Raw genomic sequence first — 12,084 nt, forward strand, 5'->3', positions numbered from 1 at the left:
AGTCTATGGTCTGAAGGATCAATTTATTTTTTAGAGTTTTCTACCTTAAAATAATAAAATAATATTCTAGATCAAGAAGTTGGGGGGGGGAAGTTGGACCATCCAACCCTGAAGGAATTCTAAAATAGTTTCAGAATCCTAATTCATTGAAAAAACATTGATAAAAAATCTTGAATGAAGTTAAATACAACTTCAATTGTTATTCTGATAATTTGTAATTTGACTCTGTTTTTAAGATTCCAAGAAAACCCAGTGTTTAAAATTAGTAAATGTGGAACAGAGAGCAGGCCAGTTGCAAGAGACACTACCTTGCCATTCATTTCAATAAACATTGCTTAAAACACAACTTGATTGTTCCCCAAGAGTGCAAGAATTCAGGGAATAAGAACCCTTTTTCAGCTAGCACAACAATCAAGTGTACGAATGAAACGTTTAGATTTTCAAAAGCTACTGACAGTAAATTTTTAACATGGAAACCCCAGTGTAGGATGCCACAGAAAAGCTAACCATCTTATGTCCAATATCTGATTACTTCAGGGATTGTTCTATTTAGAAAAGGAAAGCAATCGTTATCACTAGATTAGTTTTGCAGAAAGCCAACAAGAGGAAATGACTCCAAATATGCCAAAGATGTTCCAGAGATGCTATTCTTAATTATGTGACCTTATGTTACTTTCCACAGCTTATAAAGTTTGTAAGGTAGGAATGATGAGGAACTTTGTAAAAACACACTGATCTTTGTGATAAGTTACTGTGTTATACTGTTTAGAAAATGTGCCTATACATTCAATAAAAAGTTTCATTTTGCATGTTATTGTACAGATATATCATGGTGCATTAAACAGTGGTCAAATAGGATGTCTGAGATTTTTTAAAACAAAGCTGGACAGTAAAAAATTGGTTGCTTCAGTAAAATATTTGGGGAATGGGAGAGGGGGAAGAGATAGCATTAGGGTTAGTTATGGGTTAATAAGTAGAGTTAGTTTAAGTTTAACTCAGAAGACAAATTTTAATATTCCCTTAAACATAACTGTTTATCTTGAGTACTAAGATGTTGAGATGCTTCAATCATGTCTAACTTTGTGATCCCATTTGGAGCTTTCTTGGCAAAGATACTGCAATGCTTTGACATTTTCTTCTCCAGCTTACTTTACAGATGAGCAAACTTGAGGCACTTAACCCAAATGAGGCAGAATTAAGTAACTTGCTTAAGACCACATAGCTAGTCTGAGACCAAATTTGAACTCACAAATATGAATCTTCTGGCTTTAGACTCACTATTCTAGCCAATGCACAAGCTCTCAATCCTAAAGCTACAAATATATAGCTGAGTAAAAAGGCATACACACATGTTTAAAGACCAAGATATTAAAACATTTTCTCATCTATATTCTCTTACTTGCACAAGAGACAAAAGAACATTTTTGATTTAAACAAAATTCAACTAAAATAATGTTCAGCACTGGGAAATGAATGTAAACTGTTTGCATTTTTCTTTTTCTTCCCGGGTTATTTTTACCTTCTGAATCCAATTCTTCCTGTGCAACAAGAGAACTGTTCAGTTCTGCACACATATGTTGTATCTAGGATATACTGTGACATATTTAACATATATAGGACTCTTTGCCATCTGGAGGAGGGGGTGGAGGGAGGGAGGGGGAAAGTCAGAACAGAAGTGAGTCCAAGGGATAATGTTGTAAAAAAATTACCCAGGCATGGTTCTGTTAATAAAAAGTTATAATTTAAAAATAAAAAATAAAAAAAACAATGTTCAGGTTTTTATTGGAGGGTTCATTGTGTCCATTCCTTTTTTTATTAACAGAAAAATGTATAAAATCGATCCCAAAATAAAATTCAGGCAGGGAGCTACATAAAAGGATTTCTTTATGGCTACTCCTGATAGTCTATAAAAAGAAAATAAAAGATAGATTGATAAAAGTCAAGATACTGCTTTAAGAGCTTACTCTTAGAATAAGTCCTTAATCCTATGCTTCTTTATTGTATAAATAATATCCCCAAAAGTCTAGCTTCTTCATGAAGAAGCATTGCTTTTTAATTTGTGAATTCTGCTGCTTTGGCTTCGCTTTCAGAGTGTCCAAATGACAAGTCTAAGTTTATTACATCATGTGGCCTTCATTTTTAAATGCCTTTCTGCAATACTAGCTACAATTACATTCTTCCCTTTTCAGACCTGCACCAAACAGTGCATTGGAAATGTATTGTCTCATGGTAAAATCTTTGATGGCAGGCATATAAATAAGTTCAAAGTCACACTACCTAGTTCAAATGCTACATTAATAAAGAGTCTTCTGAAGGAGCAGCTGGACGGTTAGGGAGAATGCTAGGAAACAGTAATGTTATAAAAACATAGAAAAGAGAGTGATCAAAAGTCAAAGATTGTAGAGAGGTAAAGAAAGAGGACTGAGAAAAGGCCATTTGATTTGGCAATGAAGAGATCACTTATTTCAATTGAAAGATGGGGGTGGGCAGACAGAACCAAGACAGCAGAGTATGGGCAATAACCCAGCTACACTCTCTCAACATTCCTCTCTAAACTTTAAAATAACTCCTCAAATTAAATTTTGAAGTAGTTCAGCCACCAAAAGGCCAGGGTGAGCCATTCTTCCAGTCTAAAATAGCAGGAGATTCCAGGACAGGTCTTTGACACTAAGGCGGGAACTATCTGGGAACTGAGCAACAGCATCCATGGTGGGCTGGGGCAGCAGCACTCCATATGCAGTTCTGGGTCTCAGTTCAGGGTATAGAGGAGCATTTATGGGTAGGTCACAAGGAAGCAGGGGCCCTAGGTGAAGTTCCAAGGCAGAGAGGAGCACTATAGCTTGTGGCTATAGAATAAGGAATCTTGTCATAGTTCCAGGGTCAAGAGGAGCACTAGCCCTTGTGTCTGTAGGGGAACAGGGGCCTTCCTGGGTAAAAGACAATAATGAAGATCAGGAGAGCAGTGACCATACCTCTCCCAGGGATCATACCACCTTAGAAGGACCATAAACTTGCAGACCACCAGAAGTAGCTCTGAAAATATCAGAACCAAAAAACCTGAAGCTTGGGACAGTGCTTCTCTACCCCCAACTTTAACATAAAGTTCAAAGTCAAGAAATAAGTCTAAAAAAATGAATAAACAACAAAGAATTTGATCATAGAAAGCTACTACAGTGTCAGGGAAGAATAATGCATTAGGATATTTAGCTTTCCACAGCTCCTCCAACTTTGGCTATTCTTGTCAAAAAATAGTCTTGTCTTGACTGTTCTTGATTACTTAGAATCTTTGCTGGAACTACTTTTATAGTCCAGGAGTCAGCAATAATTTACAATTGCTCCTAGATAATACTTTGTTTTAATACATTGTTCATTTCCTCAATAAGATCCCACACTCTGTATTACAGATCCACAAAAAAATTCAGCAAGTACATTATTCTTTTGGTTCTATTTTTCTTCATATCAGCTCCTCTAAGTTGTTGTATGTTTCTCTGAATATTTCATATTTGCTGTCACTTACAGTGCAGTATAATATTCCATTATATTTGTATACCAACTTAAAAAAAATTCTTCAATTGTTAAGGACATAATTTTTTTTAAGCTCTTGGCCATTACAAAAACATGTATTATTAACATTTTGATACATCTGTGACCTTTCTGTCAGTAACCTACTTGAAATATTAACACAATAGCAAGATCAATTGTAATTGTAATTGTAATTGTAAAAGTAAACAAAATTTAATAGGTCTTTTCAAATGATTTCAAAGTATTTTCAAGAATGAATAGATTGATTCACTGCAATGAATTATTGTGGCTGTCTTTCCATAGTCCTCTCAACACTGATTTTTTCCATTTTGATCAATTTGAAGATCACGTGGTAAGATCTCAGAGTTTTACATTTTTCATTTTTTAATCTTTATTTTGAACATTACTTCACATGGTTGGATGGTCACTTTTCTTTGTTAGAAAACTATTCATATCCTATGGCTTGCCCATTTAAGAATGACTTGTAGATTTAGAGATATCAATTCCCTCTGGATTTCGAATGTTAGACTCTTCCTTCCAAGTTTCTTTCCTTCTTATACTGGCTACCTTTTTGCACATTTTAAATTTTGTGTAATTAAAATTGTCTATTTTGTCTTAAAATAATCTCTATCTCAAATTGAGTTGTGAATCTTTCCTAATCCACAGTTGTGAGAGAATTCCACTCTCTGCTATTTTATTATGTATTTATTTTTAATTGTTAAATAATAAATTATTGTAGCATTATTTTGATTAATATTAATAATGCCATACTTTAATATATTTAACATGTATGGGACTATCTGCCATCTAGAGGAGGGGATGGAGGGAAGAAGGGGAAAAGTTGAAACAGAAGGTTTTGCAAAAGTCAATGTTGAAAAATTACCATGCATATGTTTCATATATAAAAAACTATAATAAAAATAAAAATTTAAAAATGCAATTAAAATATATTAATAATGCCTTGTATTTATAGAATTTACATTTTTAAAAAAGCATATTCACATGAAATCTCTTTAGATCTTTACCACAATATAATTAGGGAATTCAGGGCAGGAATGATTGCTTGCCTTTTACAGATATGATAACTGAGGTTCTCGGAGGTTTCAGATTCTTCTGCCCAACATCACACATCCAATTAGAGAAAGCCTCGTCTAGAACTCAGCTTGTCTGGCTCCAGCTTTAGACTTTCCACCTTGGTTCTCTTCTTGTAGAATTAGAAAGGAGAATAATAACAGTTATAATGATTCATACTTTTCTAGTGTTATGTGATTTACAAAATTCTTTGCATGTATTATCTCACCAACTAACATAGGGATGGTTTTGTTCTGGCAAGAATGGTGTCAGAACTGGGAACTAGTAGCAGTGGTAGAAGTTGTGATAAAGCCAAATACAGCTTGAGAAAAGGAACAATTTTCTAACAATTAGTTCTGGCCAACAATAGGATGATCTGCCTTTCCATGAGAGCAGTATTTTCTACTGGAAAATACAAGATAAAAGAATTAGGAGTATCAGAAAAGATTTCAGGGAGGACATGGCAACTGAGCTTGAGCCATAAAACTAAGAATTCTAAGATAAAGAGTAAAGATAAATATAAAAAAGATAAAGGTAAAGAGGGAAGGCATTTTAAGCATGGACAGGACAAAGGTATGGGAGTCAAGTAGGCCAATTAGGCTGATAAGTGGAGGAGGTATATTTGATCCAAGTGGCCATAATAAATTATTGGAGCTTTCTAAGGAAGGAGGTTACATGGTTGAACCAAATTGGCCTACTTGCAGCATCTAGATGGCACAGCGGATATTTTATTTTTTATTATAGCTTTTTACATATGAAACATATATATGGGTAATTTTTCAACATTGACCCTTGCAAAACCTTCTATTCCAACTTTTCCCCTCCTTTTCCTCCCCCGTCCCCTAGATGGCAGGTTAAATATGTTAAAGTATGGCATTATTAATATTAATCAAAATAATACTACAATAATTTATCATTTAACAATTAAAAATAAATAAAATATTGCCTTTCTAAAAAGCAGAGATTCTTTGAGATGTTTTTTACCTTTGTATCCTTAGTGCCTAATGAAATGCCTTTCACATAGTAAGTGCTTAATAGTAGGTTAAAAAAAGTTTTAAAAAATTATTATCTTTATTTCCAACTATATCCATCCATCCTTTGCACCAATACATATATGAATTTAGTATTCTTGACTTTTTACCCAATCCAAATGAATTTTATTTAATTAAATTAAATATCACTTGGCAACTTGGTAGAAATTTAAAATTTTTTAATTTATCTAGTATTATTGCTTTTACAATATTGGTGTCATCCAATCACACAGTACAATCTCCCAGCTATTTAGGTGTTCCATTTTTTAATGCAAATGTTGTTTTGTGGTTGTATTAAACTCATATACACATTAGTAGTTTAAGTTCCAGATATTTTCTGCATTTGGTAGCTATTTTAAAAGGAGTTTGTTTAATTTTTTTCTCCTAACTTTTGGTAGTAATATACTCCCCTCCCAAAAAAAATTGAGAATGTGTTGTGTATCATGCTATTTTCTCTTTTTCTTCATTTTTTAATACTCTAAGGTTTACTTAGTAAACCATAATTTGCATATATGTTGATTTACTATACTTTTTTGGAATTTATGCCTTCTAATTTGTCAAAGACGTTTACTGAGCATATAATTTTATTATTGATTAATTATGCTATTTTCCTAAAATTTTGGCCTACCCTCGTATCCCTGGTATAAATCAATTTTGGTCATATGAAAAAATAATCTAAATTATTGGCATTGATATTGAAATGCTGATGTTTTGCCTGACTTGTCTTATAGGTGACTGGTTTGGTATCATAACCATATTTTTCTGATAAAAGGAGTTTTGGTGGAATGCCATCTTCATTTGGCGAGAATAATATATGTAGTATATAGATGAATTGCTCTGCAAATACTTTATAGATTGATGGCTTGCTCAGTTGTTCTGAGATTATGATTATTTATGATTCATTTCCTCTCTTCTTAACTTATTTTGTACTTTTGTAGCTTTAAATTCCTATGGGAAAGACTTACCCCCAGATAAGTTTTGTATTCTCTTCCCCTGCTTTCAGTAATGTCTAAACATCTTTCTAACTACCAACCCCATCACTAGAGTGAAACTGTTCTAACAATTACCAATGAATTAAATTGCTAAATCTAATAGTTCCCCCCCCCATATTCATCCTTTTCAATCTCTCTATAGTTCTTGAATCAGCTAACCATACTTTCTTCCTAGTTTTCTCTCTCTTTTTTTTTATTTTACAATATTTCTTTCTTTGTTTTTTTCCTGCTGCTCTGACCATTCCTGTTTGTTAGCTCATCATTCTGTATCACCCCCCCCCCCATATCTAGCGGGGTGTACCTCAAGTATCTTTCCTGAATTCTCCTCTTTTTTTTTCTCTTGGTGATTCTATCAATATTCATAAATTTGTCATCTCTATGCAGACCACCCCAAAATTTATATATTTAATTTTACTCTCCTGAGGTTCATATCACTACCTACTGAATATTTTGAAACAGATGTCCCACAACCACCTCAAACATAGCCTGTCTAAAACAGAGCTCATTAATTTTTCCCTAAACTCTACCCCTCTCCTTGACCAAGATCTTTGAAACTGTCAATTATGAGGACTTATGAAAAATTATGTCAAAATTTTATTGCCTTAGAGAAATTCATCAATATTGCACAATAATTTCATGATGGCATTCTTACCTGGGTTCTGGATAATGGGTAAGGCTTTCAAGCTTTCCCAGTCACCAATGGAGTGAAACAAAGTTGGCTACTTGCTCCCATGCTTTTTAGCATGATGTTTTTACCCATGTTGTCAAACACCTACAATGTGGACAGATATATCAAGGTTAGGTATCACATTGATGATAAATTCAACTTGAAAAGGTGACAAGCCAAGACTAAAGTGGAGGAAGTATTGGTGCATTATTTTTTGTTTGCAGATTATTGTGCACTCAGTCTATGAAGCTGAGATGCAACAAAATGTGGTACTTTTATTAGTTTTGGCATTAACAATTAATACAGGAAAGCACAAGTAACATACCATCCATATGTGGAAGCACTGGTTACAATAAATGGAGAAGTTTTGAATGCTGTGTATAAGTTCACTTATCTTGGCAGTAAACTTTCTATATATGTACACATTGATAATGAGGTTGACACACTCATTGTTCAGGTTTGGGAAGCTGTAAAGGGAAGTGTGAGAAAGAAAAGGTATTAAACTGACTACCAAACTGAAGGTCTACAAAACCCTTGTGCTGGCACAACAATGATGTGCCTGGGATACCTGGTGAGTCTGCCAGTGCCCTTTCAGGAAATGGAATTGCTTCCAACTGAATTGTCTCAGGAAAATTCTGAAGATCACCTGGCAGGATAAGATACTGAGATCCTTTCTCAAACTATATTGCTAAGCATTCCAACTCTACTTCAGAAAGTACAACTCCACATTGTTCGGATGTCAGGTATACACTTTTCAAAAGGGCTATTTTGTGAAGAATTCACACGAGGCAAGTGCTCAAATGTTGGTCAAAAAAGCTGGTTGATTCTGCTACTTGGTTAATAAGTGAAGGACCTGAGTTTTTTGGTTTGTTTTTTTTTTTTTTCTCCTAAATGACTAAGTTGACAAATAACTGTATTGGTGCTTAAACTGCTATTCGATGCCTTCTTTATTAAAAACAACAACAATAAAAACAAACAATAAAAACCCATCCTTTGAAAAAGACTGAATGTCAGAAAGCATGGGAAGGATAAATGGAATTGAAAAAAAAAAAAAAAAAGGAGCTCAGCCCACTTTCCCCACAAAGATGCTATATAGATTTGCATAATGGTATTTGGTTTTTTTAATGGTAGGGACATGAGATCAAGCTTCTCTCCTCCTTAAGGAAGAGCCATCCTATTTTGTTGAATCCAAGCTTCTTTTTAGGTCAGGTGTCGTTGAGGCCCTTGCCCAGCTAGCCTTTTTTCCCATTTTTAAAAAAAGTTCATTTACTATTATTTGAACAGAAAAAAAGAGAAGAGATTGAGTTCAACATGAAGAATCCCAAGGGTGAAGTTAAACCATACATTACAGAATTTTAAAAGTGCATTTTGAACCTGCCCAGCTTTCCCAAGGGCATAGCATCATTCAGAGGGCTAAGAGGTATAAGCCAAAGATCTGCCCCCTTCTATCACCTGTCTAGTTTCTGCACCTAAGGAAATAAACAAAGCTTCAAAATCTTGTTTAACATTTTTATCCCACAAAGTGTCAAGAGTGAGTTAAGGCAAACCTCATGCAACTAAAATTGGGGTGCCTAGTCAGTGATTCCCATACATAGTAAGAAAGTAATAGCTACTGTTGGAATACACAGGAGCTGTTGAAATACACGGGAGAGCTGTTGGAATACATAGGAGCCACCTGACAGTGGCTGCTGGAAGTCCAACTCAGAATGATCTCTTGTGAGAGGATAATACAAGGAGACTGAGAGGCCATTGCCTTGTCTGACCCACCTCCCCTTCCCTCTGCCTTCAATTTATCTCATTCCCAGTCCACAACACCTGTGTCAGCAAAGGCTGCCCTGCAACTCCTTCAGATGCTATGATCCACAGTTGTGGAGGCTCTCAGAGAATTAACCTGTCCCTTAACAAGCCATAGTCAGTAGGGACTGGGGTTCACGGGCATTTCTTGTCTGGAAGTGTCTTCTTTAAAAAGCCTACAATGTTCATCTCAAGATTTTCGCTAAAGGGATTCCTAGTCTATTCTCTCAGTGGGTTTATCTCAGTGGGTAGCATCTGAAAAGCCAGGAGAATATGTTTCTGTGTTAAATTGAGCTGGGGCAGCTGCAATTGACTTATTTTATGCAAATTAGGTGTGTTCCATTCAGGGTCTCCTGGCAGGTGGCCAATGGAGTTGAGGGGAAGGGGAAAGATGTCTCCACAAGTTAGGGACCCCTCTTAAATTTCAGCCAGCCCAGACATTTAACATTGTTTACCTGGTCATGTGTAATTAGAAAATGTATGTGTATAGAGAAGCTGTTTCTGTGAAATTGTATATTTTGTAAATAAATATATTGATACTTTGAAGTTGAAAAAAGGGAGCAGCTAGGTGATACAGTGGATAGAGGACTGGCCCTGTAATCAGGACATGAGTTCAAATCCAGTTTCAGATACTTGTCACTGACTACCTGTGAGACTCTGGGCACACTTAACCCCAATTACCTCACCAAAACCTCCCCCCAAAACATCACCATCCTTCTAGACCTATATTTTTAACTTTAGAGTGATACTTAACACCTCTCCCCCACATAGGAGGAAAGAAAAGGAACAAGCATTTATGTAGCTTCTATGGGCAGCTAAGTGCAGTGTATACAGCTTAGAAGCAGGAAGATTCATCTTCATCAGTTCAAATCCAAGCTCATATAATTACTGTTTGCCTCAGTTCCTCATCTGTGAAATAGGTGGGAGAAGGAAATAGCAAATCACTCCAGTATCTTTAATAAGAAAATCCCAAAATGGAATCACAGTTGGAAATGATTAAAATGATTCAACTATGTGTTAGATGTTATGCTAAGCACTTTTACAAATATTATAGCACATTAGCTGCCTAAGTCTTGCTGATTTTACCTCCAAATTTTTTGCATACCTTCCTTTTTCTCCACACACAAGTTACTGCCCTGGTTCAGTCCTTCATTACCCCATTAGATTATAAGCTCCTTAAAGGCAGGAACCATCTTTTCTTCATATCTCCAGTACTTAGCATGGTGCCTGGCAAATAGTAGGCACTCAATGTTTATTGGCCTCTGTTGGACTATTGGAAGTTCCCTTAATTGGTATCTCCACTTCAAGTATCAACTTTGCATAGCTTCCAATGTAAGATCTATTTCTTATGAAGAATTCAAAGTATGGGTGAATTTATAAGAACTCATATAAAATGAAATAAGGAGAAATCAACATATACAACAAAACAATTGAAACTGAATACTATGAAATTATGACCTGGCTTCGTGTCAAAAGATAAAAAGACAGAGTCCTTGGAAGGGCTATAAATGTGGAAAAGTGTAATATATTTAACTCCTGCATTGGTTAGTTTTACTGACCATATTAAAAATCAATTTAAGTTCTTCCCCATTAAACTATGAACTCCCTAAGGGCAAGAACTGTCTTTTGCCTCTTTTCATAACCCTAGTGTCTAGCACAGTGCCTGGCATAGAGTAAGTACTTAATAAATGTATATTGATTGAAATTCTCATAAGGAACAGATATAATCAAAATATATAGTTGAAAGTAAAAAACTATTAATAAATATGCTATTAAAAAAGAAAAAAAACTAGTTTTGGTAATGCATATTTTTATATAGTTTTTTTTAAATTTATAGTTACTCCTAAAACGCACTCCCTGCTCAGTAAACTCTGGTTGCTCCTAATTACTTCCAGGATCCAATATAAACCCATTTGTCATTTAAAGCCCCTCATAATTTAGTTCCCAGATTTATTCCAGCTTATGTGCTATTCACTTTCATTTGCCCTACAGTCTAATTGAACTGCCTTTCTTTTTCTTGGTGATGATATCCCATCTCCATGCTTTTGCACAGGCTTTCTCCTGTTTAAAATGTACTTCCTCAGTCCCTTAAGCATTCTGAACTTCCTTTCAAATTCAGTTCCCACGTGAAGGTTTTTTCTTATCTTATTGGCTACTAATGCTTCTCCCCTTGAAATAAACTAAATTTTATTTTATAATAATCTTAAACTGCTTGATGGCAGGATTTTTTTTTTTTGCCTTTTTATTTTTAGGATATAACACAATGCTTGACATTTAATAAATGCTTGAGAAATTTGTTAAATACTGTTTTAACTTGATATGGTCATTTCTGATCATCTATTTCTTGTTATGAATTCATGCTCATTGTTGATTTTAGCATTTTAACTTTATTCTTTTTGATCACATTACTAATGACTTATTGATTTTATTTTTTTTAAATCCAGGACTTGGTATAATCCATCAGTTCAATAGCTTTTTTCAATTTTATTTCTCCTCTGATTCCTAAAACTTCTTTCAGGCTTGCTTGGGGAATGTTGGGTTTTATTTATTTTTGTTTAATTTTTTAGTTATTTTAATTATATACCTTCTTTTTTGATTTTCTATTTTGTTTTCAGATATACATTTTTCTTTAGAAATCAGTCATAAATTTTGGGATATTGTTTCAACTTTTATTCTTATGTTTTGCTCTTTGATTTACCGATTAGAATATTGGTGATCTTTATTATGGTCTATATACCCATTTATATTTCCCTTTATTGTTGTTATATTTGATATTTCTGCCATTTTACATTTATTCATAAGCTTTTTTAAGCCCTAGCACACTATCAATTCCATAAAAATACCTAGTTGGATAGTTGTTGGAATCTTTACAAACTGTTAAGTCATTAGAATTGATAGAGATAATAATGATCTAATTTAGCATGGTTCAGTATGATCGATCTGATCCTACAAGGAGATGTTATGGGCCAGAAGAAACAAGGTACTAAATGGAACTGAGAAACAATGC

The 12,084-nt window shown here is 34.4% G+C and overlaps 1 pseudogene; it reads left to right on the forward strand.

Annotated features, from left to right (window-relative positions):
• Positions 1-12,084, forward strand: part of LOC127544676 (ribonucleoside-diphosphate reductase subunit M2-like) — a 681,272-nt pseudogene that overhangs the window by 202,557 nt on the left and 466,631 nt on the right.

The sequence above is a fragment of the Antechinus flavipes genome, chromosome 1 (genome assembly GCF_016432865.1).
Source record: "Antechinus flavipes isolate AdamAnt ecotype Samford, QLD, Australia chromosome 1, AdamAnt_v2, whole genome shotgun sequence".
NCBI classification, from domain to species: domain Eukaryota; kingdom Metazoa; phylum Chordata; class Mammalia; order Dasyuromorphia; family Dasyuridae; genus Antechinus; species Antechinus flavipes.